We start from the raw sequence: 17,291 nt of genomic DNA, 5'->3' as shown, positions 1-17,291 counted from the left end.
GCCACATTCCCAAGATTGATGGATAAGTTATTCCACCCCATGCCAACTTGCCGCCCGCTATCTAGACGACATAAGCTTATACACTAGCCCTGATGGGAAGACACCCTGGACAAAGTGGTAACAGTGTGGACGCTTTGCGAAAGCGCTGTCTCCACCGCTAATCCTCTGAAATGCGTGATATGGACTAGCTGAGGCCAAATACCTGGGCATGTCGTAGTGGATGAGGGTGGTGAAGCCCCAATGGAACAAGGTGGAGGCTACAGATTTTGGCCTCGACCAATCACGCAAGGCAGCAGGTCAGAGCATTTTTGGGTATATTGGATTACTATCGGGATTCATCGCTCTTTTGCCAAAGAGCGGGGCCATTACGGATCTGCATAATAGCTCGGGGCCGAGTAGTGAAGTGGCAGCATGCGGCGGGGAAGCCAGCCATTTGCCGATTTGCGGAGCCCTATTCCTGCCATCCGGTACTCATCGCTGGCCTCCAGACTTCGAGAAGGCAATTTCATCCTGCAGACGGACGCCTCGGAGGTGGGCGCTGGCTGCCAGGTTCTTTCCAAATGGTGGGGGAGGAGGAGCACCCCATCTTGTACCTCAGCTGGAAAGCTCCGCCCAGGGAAAATGACGCTGTTTGTTGAAAAGGAATGTTCTGGCCGATAAATGAGGCCTAGGAGAGACTTCCGTACTATCTCCGGGGCGGCGGTTTACCCTTGTACTGATTCACGCTCGCTCCAGTGGATGCCATCGGAACAAGAAAAGAAACGCCAGAGTGACGAGGTGGTTCCTCTCTTTTGGCAACCTTCCATTTTCCGGTCCAGCATAGGCTGGAAGCCAACACGGCACGCTGAATGGCCCTCTCACTGCCACAGCTGCCTCTCGTCACCGAGTAGCCGAACCCCTTGGTGTTGAGAGGGGTGGGATATGTGATACAGCATGGCCAGAGGGCAGCATAGATTGTTAGCAGGGGGCCTTATTCCCTGCCAGGGAGGAAGGTTTGCTTAGATAACTAGAACATCTGTGACTCCAATTATTAGAGCACCTGACTCCAGTCATGAGCGATAATAAACCCCTGCTTCAGTCAGACAGGGGTGGTAGTTGAAGGAGAAAGGTTGGATTGGAGCAAGAGTGCAGAATTGCAGAAGAGAAGAGTTTGTCCAGAGAGAAATAGAAGGTTGGAGGAGTGCTGCGGTGGATGGGAAGCCCAACAGAAACCGCTAGTCAAGTGGTTCACACAACCCCAGGGCCCCGGTTGGGACTGGAGTAGAGGGCGGCCCGGCCCTCCCTCTCCAACTCCCCTCCCCAAGGACACTAGGAGAATGATTACTGATTAAGAACTGGTTCAGAGGCAAGCAATATCGCCCTGAACCTACCCCAGAGAAGAGAAAGCGCGAGACCCAGAGAACAGTACCGGCAATTTGCCACAGTAAGCATTCATCCCTACACCCTCCTTCCCCCGTTAGGTAGTCAGAGATGTTAGATGCAGTTAGGATGACCTCTACATGTACATACTGTTCTTATCTTTATCTTTGTTCAGCATTCCCTCTTGACTTGTACCAATGTCTGTCTCTGTATGTACAGATAAATGCAAATGAATTGATAAGAGAATGTATATAACCAGCCACGGTGGCACCATATTTTTGAAGCTGCTTGTCATTCTTCCTGGTACTGCGAATAACCCCCCTTCAGTGTTGCCTGTGCCTGTCTGATTCTTGGGGAAAAGATTCTTTTTGCATAACAGTTTTGGTGCAGCGAGCAGGGTGTGATCAGATAGAGGTGAGTAACTTTTTACTTACCGCCCCTAGTGCACACCTTGGTTTGGGACTCCCCGAGGCACCCCTCCACACCCCTTTTTAATACAAACCACATATAGGATGCACTGGCAAGAGGACTGAACGGGACTGTGTTTGTGGCCAGGGTTGTTGGAGTGCAGGGATCACTGGAGGCGAAGGCTGCACTGCCAGGTACCGAGCACCAGGACGTGTGCTGCAGTGATTGTTGGGGTGCAGGGATTGCTGGAGGCGAAGGCTGCACTGCCAGGTACTGAGCACCAGGGCATGTGCTGCAGTGATTGTTGGGGTGCAGGGATCGCTGGAGGCGAAGGCTCCACTGCTAGGTACTGAGCAGCAGGGCGTGTGCTGCAGTGATTGTTGGGGTGTCAGGATCGTTGGAGGCAAAGGCTACACTGCCAGGTACTGAGCACCAGAGTGTGTGCTGCAGTAAACTGAGTACAAGGGTGTGCTCAGTCGATCTTCCCTGAAGTGCTGCTTAAGTGGGTTTCATGAAGCTGGGATACAATGTCTTATGAATTGCCCCAGAATGCAGCATCGATACCCTCTGTGGGGGTGGGGGACTCATTGGCCTGCCCCAGGGTGCACCAATGATACCCTCGACAGGAGGGAGACTCATTGACTGGCCCTGGGGAACATCAATGATGCCCTCCACGGGAGGGAGACTCATTGATTTTATGAAAGGGAAACATGAGAAGGTTCAAAAGCTAATGGCAAAAGATGGCTGGAATGAGGGCCTGGGTATGATGGATAGTATGTGGTGGTGGTCTGGTCAGACAAAAGGAAGACTAGGGAAAGGGATCGTAATAATGTATTGAGAATAAGAAAGGAAATTACAGGAGTTGGAAACACTCCAAAAGGCTCTTACATCAGAGCTGAATCAAAAGACACATTTCACCCGCAAGTTAAGTGAGCTTAAAGCAGAAAACAAGGCTCTAAGAGCAAAACTGAAAAAACCCACTTCTCTGCACGTCGTATTGTTACTAGCATACAACAGAAGGGTAATTTTGCTGACCCTGACTCAAGCAGCGAAATTGATAACGACCAAAATGAAATGAATTGGAAACACCTTGAGAAACAAATTCAAAATTGGAACCTGGCACGCACGGGGAAAGATCAAGATATTTGGCCCCTTCCTCCTCCCCTCCATTTTAACCCAAAATTAAGTGCCAGTGCTCCCTTGGCCCCTCTCCAAGTGACCACTCAGTGGTCAGGGGCAGATGAAAACAGAGTGGCTCATAGTACACTCCTCTCAGCACAGAGAAAACGAGGGGCTTACTAAAGATCTCCCTGATTTAAAGCCCAAAGACCCAAATTTGATATTCTGGAAAAGAATAAGCCAGATAGTTACCACCTATATGTTACATCCCAGGGATCTTTATATCTTAACAAAAGCTGAGTGCCCTGATCTCTCATGGGCCAAGATCCCCACAGAAAGACACTGAAACGGCATTTGGGCCTTGGTTAGATTTGAATCTGAAAATGATACGATCCTCGTCTGCACTGAGTTTAAGGAAGGCATCCAAGAAGCCTTGGGAAACCGAGCTGGTCACTGAGGACTGATCATGGGCTGCGTACAGGGCAAGGACGAGCCTGCGGCTCAACACTGTGAGAGAAAGTGGGAGATGTATTCCAGCAATGCAGGGCTTGCGGACCCAAAGAAAACTGATCAGGCATTTGTAAAGATGTTAAAGGAAGGTTTTAACTCCCACCTGCAAACTGCCCTTAATTTGGGAGTGACCCCAGGCTCTGATTATGAATCCATCTGGATGTAAGCTTTTGAATGTGAAGCCAGACAGGCTAAAGAGATAAGGAGCAAGGGTGCTCACTTTGCTGTGGTAATAGCAAAAGATAATGTAGCCTGCTATAATTGTGGGTGTCTCAGGCATACCCAAAAGAACTGAAAATGCAAAAACCCAAAAGCCTAGTCAGGGACGGAATCATGGTCAGTTGAATCCCTGCAATACTTCTCTGCCTTTTCGACCTGGTCCTGGTTCTGCCCCATACCCCAGCCTCTCAGTGTTTTGTGTGCTGAGAGACCAGACATTGGTCAGCAGGGTGTGCAAACCGAATAACCCTGGGTAACCAACTACAGCCCCACCTGGTATCTCTACCGACTGCCAACCCTTACTCACAACTGAGTAAAGAGGAAATGGCCAGGCTTTGAAATTCCATGACCCGCTAGGATCCAGCGATCCCCCCTTGTCTGTCAGTACTGCCGATGCAGATATAAATCCCTTGAGGCCACACTTACAAGCATGGATAAGGGGCCAGCCATGCACAATTCTCACAGACACAGAAGCGTCTGTTTCCATTACTGACCTTCCCCTCCCCACTACTAAAGAGCATAGTACTATCTCAGGGGTAGGAAGTGCACAACTCACGGCTTATAAAAGCTACCCCGTTCTTGTGAAATCGAATCTATTTTTCTGGACTCCGTCTTTTTTATGTAGCTCCAGATGCAGAGGGGACTATTTTGGGCATGGACGTCCTCTGCGGTCTTGTAGCAATTCTTAACCTTGCTCAGAGCACAGTTACTGATAAACTTATGTGTACTCTTACCATCCCCCTCCGCAATGATACATTTCTCTCTTCTGTTGCACTGGCAAATCTGTGACTCTTACTTGGGATCCATCTAACCCTTTTTCAAGACTTATGTTCCAGATTTCCCTCTGTTCGGGCAGAAAATAAGCTGTCTTGCAGTTCGATGCCTGCTCATCTTTGCCCACCCATCCAGGTTACCAGTCAATTTCCTCCACCTACCAAGCAATACTCCCTCAAATCTGAGGCCAATGGTGTGGTAGGTAATATTCTTTACTATTTACTTCAGCAAGGCATACTGGTTCCTTGTAGAAGTGCACCCTCTTAAGCCCAAGACCCTTCAGAGACCCCTCTTGGGCAGACGTAAAGGAGGGAAATAAGGTCAAAGTATTGGCCCACACAAATTCCTCTGTTAAAGTGCAAGAAATCCCAACATGGGTTCATAAAACCAGAATTCAAATGTATATATAAATTCATTTTGTTTATATTGTACCTTTTAGGTAACAAATATGACTCCCCACATTAATCCTCCTGGCAAACATACCTGATGCAGCCTCCTGGGATCTGCCCTTGGTACGTGTTATACAAGATACCTGTTTCAGAGCTGGCCAGTATGTGCAACTCCCTACAGGAGGCAGCGGCAAACAGGTAAAGAACCAAACACTTGACTTGCCCCTAGACCGGACCACCTGGGACCTATCGTGATTATAGCTCACCTCCAAAAACATCCAGGCTCCAAGGTCTCAATCCAACTACCAAAACCTGGGAGCAGTCTTCAGCTCCCTCCTTGTATTTCACTGGATCTGGACTGTAAGTGAGTATTTAGCTTCAAGGGATATGGGCACACACACATAGGACCCCCAATTTCGAAATGCAAGATCACAAAATGTTGGGTCAAAGGCCAAACCACCAAACCCTTAGACATACCAACACCGGGTTATCTTATGCTTTGACTGCAATTGATGTAGCCATAGAGGATTTTTACAAAATCATTAAGAAAACCTCAGATGCTATAGTTAACTTGGCCAAGTCACAAGCTAAAGGTCGTATTTGTGATATGCTGGCTTGTAATCTGTTTGACATTGCAAATATATATATATATATATATATGTTAGATGTATGCCTGGATTTTCCCCTGTCACATACTCTTTCCTCCCCCACCCTTGTCCAAATTGCAGGCATTCCTACACAACTCATAGTAGCCTCTCTACTTCCTCCAGGCTCACCCTTCACCTTTAATTTCCTTCTTGTGTATATTTCTGTCATTCCTACTCATGTGTTTTCTTCTTCTTTCCATTTCAAGTCTGTTGAATATGTGGCTAATAATAAGATGTACAAAGTAGGGCTGTCTGGATACCTGACACCATCCCATGACAATGCAACACTGATGACAACCTTGGACTCTTGCACAGAAACAGACAATTACATTGCGTGTTTCTGTTCTACCCTTCGCCCTCTGACCTTGTCCTCTCCTGTTGTTGTGGATGTCTTCCTCTTGCAGATGGTGAAGCTGCTCTACAAGTATTCGCTACTCAGTAGTGTTTCATCACCGCTGAAGTCTTTCTTGATTTATAATAATGTCTGTCTCTGTATGTACAGATAAATGCAAATGAATTGATAAGAGAATATATATAACTGGCCCCGGGTGGCACCATATTTTTGAAGCCGCTTGTCAGTCTTCCTGGTACTGTGAATAACCCCCCTTCAGTATTGTCTGTGCCTGCCTGATTCTTGGGGAGAAGAATCTGTTTGCCTAACAATAGAATTGTGGATATTTTTCAAAAGTGGGAAATATTTGCCAATAAAGACAAAACTGAAAAAAAAATCCTGAGAAATTTTTGCCTTTTTCACCAATTCCAGATTGTTTTTTTTTTAAATTGAATATGGACATAAGGAAACAAATCTTTGTTTTATCCACCCCCCCAATCCAATCCTGTCAATGCCAACATTATTTATCTATGCAGTCTGATTGACTCCTGAAATATCAATAACCACTTGGTTTTTGTTGTTTTAGGAATAGAAGGAAAATGACAGTCCATTGAAACTTAATGAGATGGGTTTAATTATTCTGGTGTAAATCTAAACTAGCTTCACTGAAAATGAAGTTGCCCTGTGCGTTGAGCTGGGTCCAGTGTCACACAAGTTCTATTCCTGGTTTTCTTGTTTTTCTCTCTCTGTTGTTCATTCTGGCTGATATTTGCAAAAGCTCAGACACAAGTGCAAAAATACACATCTGCGTGCACACACACAAATACGCAACAGGAAGGCATAGTTGCACACTCATAGACACAAAGGTACAACAGGCCAGAGACTAAACACACATACACCCACTGGAGCAAATGCATAAACACAGGACATGCTCCCTAAGAAATCCCTAACAAATAGCCACAGACATTGGTGCAAACACACAATTATAGACCCTGTAACACAATCACAGAGAGCCAAAATACTCACCACTGCAAATGCAACTTATTTTTGTGAACATACAGTTACACAAGGAACTTTAAAAACCCTTACAGATTACAACAACACAAAGACTGATTACTGTGAAATACATACGTGGCCTTCCCAACAAACACCTGTGCACAAACTCACAATTAAAACTTATGTGTCTGACTCCACAAAAGGGAAGTTAATCAGAGACTGTGCTACTCCAGCTAAAGGGAAAATCTTCCAAGATTACCTGATTTTCTGACTAGACCTGTCTCTTTTAAAAGTAAGTTTTGAAAATGCCACAAATTAAACATCTCCAAGCCAGCTGTTCTCTCACTTGCCCCTCTGTCCCTCTAAACATCAGGTAGGGTGTTATCTGCTCTGATAGCCAGCCATCAGTTTAAATCCATGCATTCCCAGAGGCTAGCGCACATTCCAAAGGGGCAGAGTGAAGGTTACATTGCGGGGGTGGCAAGTACCTTAATTCTTTGTTCTCTGCTTTTCAGAGATTGAAGTTCAGCCAAGCGCCACATTCTGGAAGGTTGAGGCTGTACTTGGCACCTTGACTCTGCATTAACCAAAGTTTGGGGCTGGAAACAGTTTAAGGGAAGAGTTTTTAAGTGAATGAAGTGATCAGCAGTTCCCATTGATAGTCAATGGGAATTGGGTGCCTAACTCCCCATGGCACCATTGAAAATCCCAGCCTAAGAAATTAGTGATAAATGAAACTGGTCAGAAAATGGATGAGAAAAAAAATCATTGAAATGTTGGACAATGAATAACTAAGTGAACTGTTTTCTGGGAGAATCTTCAAAAGTGTGTTAGAGAGTTAGGAGCACTGACTTTCAAATCATTTTATGTTCCTAATTCCCTGAAATGCTTTTGAAATTCTCAGTCTTCCAAAGTAATTTTTCAAGTTAAAAATTTCTGAGAGATTCTACTCAATATTAATGTTTTATTTTCACAGATAATATTGGTTTTCCTTTCCTATCTATCTATCTATCTATCTATCTATCTATCTATCTATCTATCTATCTATCTATCTATCTATCTATCAGCTTTGCCCATACTTGACTGGGTGGAAAAGAAGAATTGCATTTTGTGAATAGTTTCAATGTTTCAAAATTTGGTTTCAGGCTGCAATTATTAAAGCTTCCAAACAACAGCTTAGTCAATACTACTAAATTTCTGCACAAAAAAAATCAGCTTTTTCAAATGAAAAAACTTGCCGCAGGGAAAGGTCTGACCCTCTCTGGTCCAGGCTTATCCACCGATCTATCATGGCACGTCATGGCTGCACTAGAAGATGTAACATTGACATAGACGGGTAACCTCAAAGAGGTTACGCACAGAAGCGAAGAGACTCGTAGGCATTGGTTTTGTAGGCTTGGACCATGGAAGATGACTACCGAGGCTAAGTCAGATATGGCAGGCTGGGTAAGTAACTGCCAAACACAGCTGAAGATTAACCAAGGCTGATAATGTGCAAGGGAGGTTACTGCCCATGCCCTACAGGGTTGTTCAGCCTGTTCTGAGACAGTCAAATGATATGCATATTTTTTCCCCTACAGCTAGCAAGGGAAAAGATCAGTGAGCTAAATGAAAGGGTATTTACCTGTGTCAAGATGCAAGATGCAAGAGGCCCTTTAGTCCATGATCCCCGTAAGAGACATTCTTCGACTCTCCTGCTTTTGGAAAACACTTGACTATCCTCTGCTGAAGAACTTACATCAGACTTTGCATGAGTCTCTCCCTACTTGCCTTTTTACTTGTAGCCAGACACCATAGGAGAGCGGCAGAGCAGAGGGCGTTGGTTACATTGCTGCTTGCTGATTTTCCAAGGGCATTGTTAGCAATGTTAGAAACTGACTCCGGATGCTACCAGGGGACTTAATCTCATTAACTGCACCCGAGCAGCCTCAGAAATAGTTTTAGCAACATCAAAGTTACAGGGGCAAAATTCAGGAGGAAGAGGAACCCGTGCCCAACACTGACCCTGGTGCCCCAAAGGCAGGGATGTGGATCTGAAATGCAAAGGCTCCAACACTGCAGAGGATTTAGGTGGTGGTACCATAACAGGAGTTCTCACTTATTTTACTGGGACCCCCCTTGAAAATATTTCAGGCCAGGCTCGCTGACAGGGGGAGGCAATTGCCCAGGGGCCCAGGCAATTTAAAAGGCAGGCACAGCACACACACCCCCAAATCTCAGCGGACCGCGTTTGCATGGGCGTGGCTTGTGCGTGTGTGCACCATCCAGATGCCGCCCGTGGTCCAGGTCTGTTCCCATGTGGCGATGCCACACCCAGCCCATGGCAGCATGGGTCCCAGCTCCTGCCAGCCCTGCATGATGTGCAGTGGCAGGGGCTCCCTGCCCTCTGCTGTGCACATGTCCACCACACACACCACCCCCTGATTTTGGTGCCAAGCCACAGCACCCTCAGGTGGGTGAAAGGCAGAAGTGCAGCACTTAGAATCAGAGAATATCAGGGTTGGAAGGGACCCCAGGAGGTCATCTAGTCCAACTCCCTGCTGAGAGCAGGACCAACCCCAACTAAATCATCCCAGCCAGGCTTCTCAGGAAGACAATATATTTTGGAGTGAGGGTCAGCAAAATAGCCCAAGCCCAGAATAGCACAGTTCACATTGCAACTGCTAACCCCCCCAAACTGTTGGTTAAAAATAGCGCATTTGGACAGTAATAGTTTGCCAGAGCACTGCTGCACCCCGCTGGTGTGACTGGCAGTGTGGCAGAGTGTCATTATGGAGTACAAAGATAAGTCTGGAGGTCAGAAATGGAGAGAAAAACAAGAAAAAGACGCCCAACTTTTAAAAAGCAGGAGGGGGAGTTGTACTTTGTTTGGTTGTGGGGTTAGGCCAATAGAAGATCAGGCAGAACCGCTAGTCAGTACAGCTAGTAGTGGGCTTCATAGTTCAGAGTAAGTGTGATGAAAAAGCCTGCGATGATTCTGTTAAAACGTGTGATTTCAGTACAAAACCAGTCCGAGCTAGTGTTCTTGCACAGGAGGAAATACTTAATACAAACAAGACTGAAAAAGCAAGCACTGCTGAAAGTCATATTTGCATTCCAAGAGAATGAAGGATGTGGATTTGACCTTGAGTTGTTAGTGCGCTATCTGCAACTCTGATCAAAACTACTGTTGCAAAAAGGCAACATAGGCATCCAAACACATTTCCTAGTGATGGAAAAAGAAAATTTCCGAATTCTATATTAAAATTAACCAAAAAACCTGGAGAGGTTTCTGACAAGGATTGGCTTCTGTAGAGTGAAAGGGAGGAACTGCTCTTTCGTTTCCCTGGTAGCTTATTTAGTTCAGATGCCGTTTCTTGCAAATTGGTTTTGGCAAGTGACAATGGCTGGAAAAAACAATTGTCATGGCGCAAATTGTATGATAAATTGTCTGCTCATGAAGTCAGCGATCATCACAAGCAATGTTATCTGAAATGGTGAGATTTAGAGGGAAGACTTGCCCAAGGAACTGATTTAAATGCCAGGTCAGGCCCTGAACAAAGCCCAGCTGGAGGAGGAGTCTGTAAAAGGGAGCATTCTAGAACTGGTGAGGACCTTATCTGTATTCAGTTTGATTGGAGATAGATTTGTGCATTTTATTTTATTTTGCTTGGTGACATACTTTGTTCTGTCTGTTACTACTTGCAATCACTTAAATCCACTTTCTGTGTTTCATAAAATCACTTTTTACTTATTAATTAACTCAGAATATGTATTAATACCTGGAGGGGCAAACAACTGTGCATCTCTCTCTATCAGTGTTATAGAGGGAGAGCAATTTATGAGTTTACCCTGCATAAGCTTTATACAGGGTAAAATGGATTTATTTGGGTTTAGACTCCACTGGGAGTTGGGCATCTGAGTGCTAAAGACAAGCACACTTCTGTGAGCAGTTTTCAGGTAAACTTTCAGCTTTGGGGCAGGTAATTCAGACCTTGGGTCTGTGTTGGAGCAGACGGGTGTGTCTGGCTCAGCAAGACAGGGTGCTGGGGTCCTGAGCTGGCAGGGAAAACAGGCGCAGAGGTAGTCTTGGGACATCAATTGGCACCTCCCAAGGGGGGTTCTGTGATCCAACCCATTACACCCCCTTTCTGAAATTAAATGCTACAGTGTTGGGCTGCTGTGGTGTTTTCCCCATCATAGGGATAGTAAATTTAATTATATTATGGTCACTATTACCAAATGTCCTGCTATATTGATGTCTTGGACCAGACCCTGTGCTCCACTTAGGACTAAATCAAGAATTGCCTTTCATATGGTGGGTTCCAGGACTAGCTGCTCCAAGAAACAGTCATTTAAGGTGTCAAGAAACTTTATCTCAGCATCCAGTCCTGAGGCGACATGTACCCAGTCAATATGCAGATAGTTGAAATCCCCCATTATTATTGAGTTTTTTATTTTAATAACCTCTCTAATCTCCCTGAGCATTTCACAGTCACTATCACCATCCTGGTCAGGTGGTCAGTAATATATCCCTACTGCTGTAGTCTTATTATGAGAGTGTGGAATTACTATCCATAGAGATTCTATGGTACAGTTTGGTTCATTTAAGATTTTTACTTCATTTGATTCTACACTTTCTTTTACATATGGTGCCACTCCCCCACCAGCACCACCTGTTCTGTCCTTCCGATATATTTTGTACCCTGATACTACTGTGTCCCATTGATTATCCCCATTCCACCAAGTTTCTATGATGCCTATTGTATCAATCTCCTCATTTAATACGAGGCACTCTAGTTCACCCATCTTATTATTTAGACTTCTAGCATTTACATAAAGTATCAGGGGGTAGCTGTGTTAGTCTGTATCCACAGAAACAATGAGGTGTCTGGTGGCACCTTAAAGACTAACAGATTCATTTGGGCATAAGCTTTTGTGGGTAAAAAACCCACTTCTTTAGATACATGGAGTGAAAATTACAGATACAGGCGTAAATATATATTGGCACATGAAGAGAAGAGAGTGATCTTACAAGTGGAGAACCAGTGTTGAAGGCCAATTCAGTCAGGGTGGGTGTGGTCCAGTCCTAATAATTGATGAGGAGGTGTCAATACCAAGAGAGGGAAAATTGCTTTTGTAGTGAGCCAGCCACTCCCAGTCCCTATTCAAGCCAAAATTGATAATGTTAAGTTTTCAAAGGAATTGTAGCTCTGCAGTTTCTCTTTGAAGCCTGTTTTTCAAGTTTTTTTCTTGAAGAATGGCTACTTTAAAATCTGTTATTTAGTGTCCAGGGAGATTGAAGTGTTCTCCTATTGGCTTTTGTATGTTACCATTCCTGATGTCTGATTTTTGTCCATTTATCCTTTTACATAGAGACTGTCTGGTTTGGCTAATGTACCTGGGAGAGGGGCATTGCTGGCACGTGATGCCATATATCACATTAGTAGATGTGCAGGTGAATGAGCCCCAGATGGTGAGCCCGGTGTGGTTGGGTCTTCTGATGGTGTCACTAGAGTAGATATGGGGACAGAGAAGGCAACAGGGTTTGTTATAGGGATTTGTTCCTGGGTTACTGTTTCTGTGGTGTGCAGTTGCTGGAGAGTATTTGCTTCAGGTTGGGGGCTGTCTGTAAGCGAGGACTGACCTTCCTCCCAAGGCCTGTGAGAGTGGGGGATCGTTTTCCAGGATAGGTTGTAGATCGTTGATGATGCGCTGGAGAGGTTTTAGTTGAGGGCTGTATGTGATGGCCAGTCGTGTTCTGTTATTTTGCTTGTCGGGCCTGTCCTGTAGTAGGGGACTTCTGGGTACCCATCTTGTTCTGTCAGTGTGTTTCCTCACTTCCCCAGGTGGGTATTGTAGTTTTAAGAATGCTTGATAGAGATCTTGTAGGTCTTTGTTTCTGTCCGAGGAATTGGAGCAAATGCGGTTGTATCTTAGGGCTTGGCTGTAGACAATGGATCATATGATGTGTCCTGGATGGAAGCTGGAGGCAGGTAGGTAAGTATAGTGGTCAATAGGTTTCTGGTATAGGGTGGTGTTTATGTGACTGTAGCTGAGTGGTCACCCTGCTCATGTCCTGAAAGGCTTAAAACAGCCCTGGGAGAGGGCTGGGGAGAGGGAAAAGCTAGGCTGATTGGGGGAAAGCAGCCACAGGTGGGGCCACTCGCCAATCAAGTCATGACTGGCCCTATAAGAGGGCTGAGAGCCAGAGACTGGGAGACACTCTCTCTCTAGCTTCTTGAGAGAGAAGGGCCTGGCTGCCTGAGAGCTGAGAAGGGTACCTGAGGTGGAACAGTGCTTGGGAAAGGCAGAGGGAGCTGGGGGAGCTCCAGCCAAGAAAAACCCCAGGCTGCAGGCCTTGCTAAAAGGGCTACATTTGTATTGGGGCTGCAGAGAGGCAGCCCAGAGATAGACAAAGGCAGCAAGTCCTAACCCCCTTGCTGATTATGAGTGGTTTATAGATTGCAGTCGGCCCCAGGGAGTGGGGGCTAGATGATGACTGGCAGTAGCCACTGAGGCAAGATGGGTTTAGAGGGTTGAGGGTTCCCCTGGAAGGGAGACCCAGAGTGAGAGGGTACTGTGCTGGGCAGAGGGCGCCGGGATCTGGGTGAGACATGGGGCCATCAGCAGATGAGACACCGACCTGCAGAGGGGGCTCTGGGCTAGACGGGCCAATTTCCACGACGACCAGCAGGAGGCTTCGTGCAGGTGAATAGTTGCCCTGCCGTAGTGATCATCACTTATTTTCATTGTAGAGTCCAAGAATTAGATCTCTTGTGTGTCTGGTCCAGGCTGAAGTTGATGGTGTGGTGGAAATTGTTGAAATCCAGATGGAATTCTTCAAAGACCTCTTTTCTGTGGGTCCAGATGATGAAGATGTCATCAATGTAGCGTAAGTAGAGGAGGGGGCGCTAGGGGATGAGAGCTGGGGAAGCGTTGTTGGGGCCATGCGGGTACCCATAGAAGTGTTGCTGACTTGAAGGTATAAGTTGTCTCCAATCTGAAATGGTTGTGGGTGAGGACAAAGTCACAATGTTCAGCCACCAAGTTTACTGTGACTTTATTGGGGATACTGTTCCTGACGGCCTGTAATCCATCTTTGTTGGTGTAGAGGGCTCTTATCTCTATAGTGGTCAAGATGGTGTTTTCCGGAAGATCACAAATGCACTGTAGTTTCCTTAGGAAGTCAGTGGTGTCTCAAAAATAACTAGGAATGCTGGTAGCAGAAGGTCTGAGTAGAAAGTCCAAATAGCCAGATAATCCTGTTGTAAGAGTGCCAGTGCCTGAGATGATGAGGCATCCAGGATTTCAAGGTCTATGGATCTTGGGTAGCAGATAGAATACCCCTGGTCAGGGCTCCAGGGGTTTGTCTGTGTAGATTTATTCCCGTGCTGTAGCAGGGAGTTTTTTGAGCAGATGGTGTAGTTTCTTTTGGTACCCTTCCGTGGGATCAGAGGATAGAAGCCTGGGGACTTTAGCAAGGGATAGCTTAGTGGTTTGAGCATTGACCTGCTAAACCCAGGCTTGTGAGCTCAATCCTTGAGGGGGCCACTTAGGGGTCAGGGCAAAAAATTGGTCCTGCTAGTAAAGGCAGGGGACTGGACTCAATGACCTTTCAAGGTCCCTTCCAGTTCTAGGAGATTGGTGTATCTCCAATTATTATTAATCTTATCTTTTAGAATGTGGTGTTGGAGAGTTGCCTGGCAGCCTCCTGTTCATAATCTGACCTGTTCATGATGACTACAGCACCTCCACCTCTACAGCACTACTAGCATTTGTATATAAGCACTTTAAAAACTTGTCAAGTTTTAGCTGCCTGCCATTACCTGATGTAATTGAATGGGCCTCTTTTTCATTTGACTACTTCTCATTAGTTCCTACCCATATTTTATGATCTTCCACCCTTTCCTCCTTATTAGCACATACAGAATCTCCATTAATAGATCCTGCCCTAAGGGATGTCTCTGTCCGAACCACGTGCTCTTCCGCATCTGTTGGCTTTCCCCCAGCCCTTAGTTTAAAAACTGCTCTACGACCTTTTTAATTTTAAGTGCCAGCAATACGGTTCCATTCTGGTTTAAGTGGAGCCCATCCTTCCTGTATAGGCTCCCCCTTTCCCCAGAGTGTTCCCAGTTCCTCATGAATCTAAACCCCTCCTCCCTACTCCATTGTCTCATCCATGCATTGAAATCCTGCACTTCTATCTAACTGGCCCTGCGTGTGGAACTGGAAGAATTTCAGAGAATGCTACCATGGAGATCCTGGACTTTAATTTTTTACCTAACAGCCAAAATTTGGCCTCCAGGACCTCTCTCCTATCCTTCCCTGTATCATTGGTAGCTAAATGTACCATGATCACCAGCTCCTCCTTAGCACTACACGTGAGTCTATCTAGATGTCTTGAGAAATCCACAACCTTCACACCAAGCAGGCACATCACCATATGGTTCTCCCAGTCATCACAAACCCAGCTATCTGTCTCTTCCTAATAACTGGAGTTCCCTCCCCTAGAGAGGAATCCTGAGTGTGAGAGGCTACCACAACATCATCCGGAAGGAGAATTCCAGCTATGGGATCATTTCCATCTCTCAAATTGGATGTTCTCCTTCCCTGAGACTTTCAACCTTCTCAACAGTAGAGAGGCTGTCGGACCGGGCATGGGACTGTTCTACTGTGTCCCAGAAGTCTCATCTATGTACCTCTCTGTCTCCCTTAGCTCCTCCAGTTCAGCCAATCTGATCTCCAAAGCCCATAACATGGTCTCTGAGGGCAAGGAGCTCCTTGCACCAAAAGCACAGATTCACCACCCGCCCATAGGGCAGGTAATCATACATGCTGCATTGGGTGCAATCAACTGGGTAGCCCCAACTCTATTGCTGGTCTTCTGCCTGCATTGTCCTTTTACTCCTGCAGCTCATTCCTTTGTTTTGTTTTTATCAGGGGATGTTTTGGGCTTTCAGTTTAAAGAATGGTAAGTGTATCTAGCCCTCACACTCCTCCTCTAAATTCCCTCTCAAAACTCCTCCGACAGCCGCTCCTGTTTGCTAGCTCCTCTAGTCACTTAAGAGCAGGCTTTTTAAAGTCCCAGTCTTCCTGACTATCCCTGCCCCCTGGTTAATGGTTGATGGGTCAAAGCCTCATTAAGAAGCTCTCAGCCTTGCCTAGAAGGCTGCTAGGCTCAGCACACACATGGTCAGCACACAGCCCCCAAACAACCAAACCACACAGTATATTTCAGTCAAGCAGCAAGCACACAACAAACACAAGCACACACCAACAAACAGCACACTTACCCCAAGGGTCTCCATTACCTGGAGAACTCCCTCAAAAACTCTCCTGTGAGCCATTCCTGGAAGGAGGGGAGGTGGCCATAACTACATTCCATCATGGAGTTTTTAACTATGTTGAGTGGAAAGAAAATTTTCATCAGTTTTTTTACTACCATAAATTGTTTTTGATCCAAATAAATGTTTGAATAATAACAATAATACCAATTTCTGGTGCAGCATATGGGGACGTAAGCCTGGAAACCTGCCACCCCTGAAATGGTGCCTATTGCATCCTCCACCATATCGCCCCCGCAAACCAGCGACTCTATTGCTCTCTCATAGCCTGGAGGCAAACAGCAGTGACCTCTGGGCTCTTCACCAGGAACAGCTTCTTGGCTTTTATGTGGGCTAAGCCTCCTCCACCTTCAGCAAAGCAACAGCACCAGGCTTACCGGGCCCATGGGTGCCGGGAGTTTGGGCAACCACAGAGAAGCAGATTAAAAGCCCGGGTCAATGGGGACAGTCCTACCCCAGCTGGGGTGTTCCAGAGCACTAGGAGATGCACACATGTCGAACCAAGGCTGGTCATGGGTCCGGGCCTGTCAAACCATCTCTGAGAAGGGACTCAGCATGTGGCACTGCAGGGCAGAAGCTGCTTGGCAGCTGCCAGCTCACAGAGCGGTTCAAAGGCAGGGAGCTGCAACAATGAGTGTTCCTGACACTGACTGCAACAGGGGCATGCCCCGAAGAGGCTAGTTCTCAGGGCATGGTGTCCAGCCAGGTCCAGGTACCTCAGACAGCTCCGCTCCACACAGGTCCCCCTCCTCAGGGCATGAGGCAACTTATGGCTTTAGGAAGTGGCTACCACCTACCAACAGGCAGAACTCCTGTGCTGGCAAACATAGCAGTGCTGACTCAGCCACTGGGAACAGGTCAGGGCTTGGCCAGACCCAAGGGAGCTGGGCACTGGTGAGAACTGTGAAGCCTCAACTCTTCAGAAGGGATTTCCCAAGGTGCCTAGTGGAGTTAGGCACCCAAATCCCTTGGAAATGGGAGTAGGGCACTGGAATTCATTTGACCCCTCTGAGGTTCGACCTATGCATTTCCACTGGAAACAGACAGTTAGGGCTCCTCTGCCCTCCCTTGGTTCTTATCACACAGACAGAGAGCATAAGCCAGAGTCCAAAGTTCAGGCAATGCAATGTTTACTGAGGTTAACAAGCCAGTATAACCATAGCGCTGTAACCAGTAGAGCTTTTCCTCCCCCCTCCCTTCTCCTTTTAGCAGG

This window comes from Chelonoidis abingdonii, chromosome 14, assembly GCF_003597395.2.
Source record: "Chelonoidis abingdonii isolate Lonesome George chromosome 14, CheloAbing_2.0, whole genome shotgun sequence".
In the NCBI taxonomy this organism is placed as follows: Eukaryota; Metazoa; Chordata; order Testudines; family Testudinidae; genus Chelonoidis; species Chelonoidis abingdonii.
Note: the sequence above shows the minus strand (reverse complement) of the source record.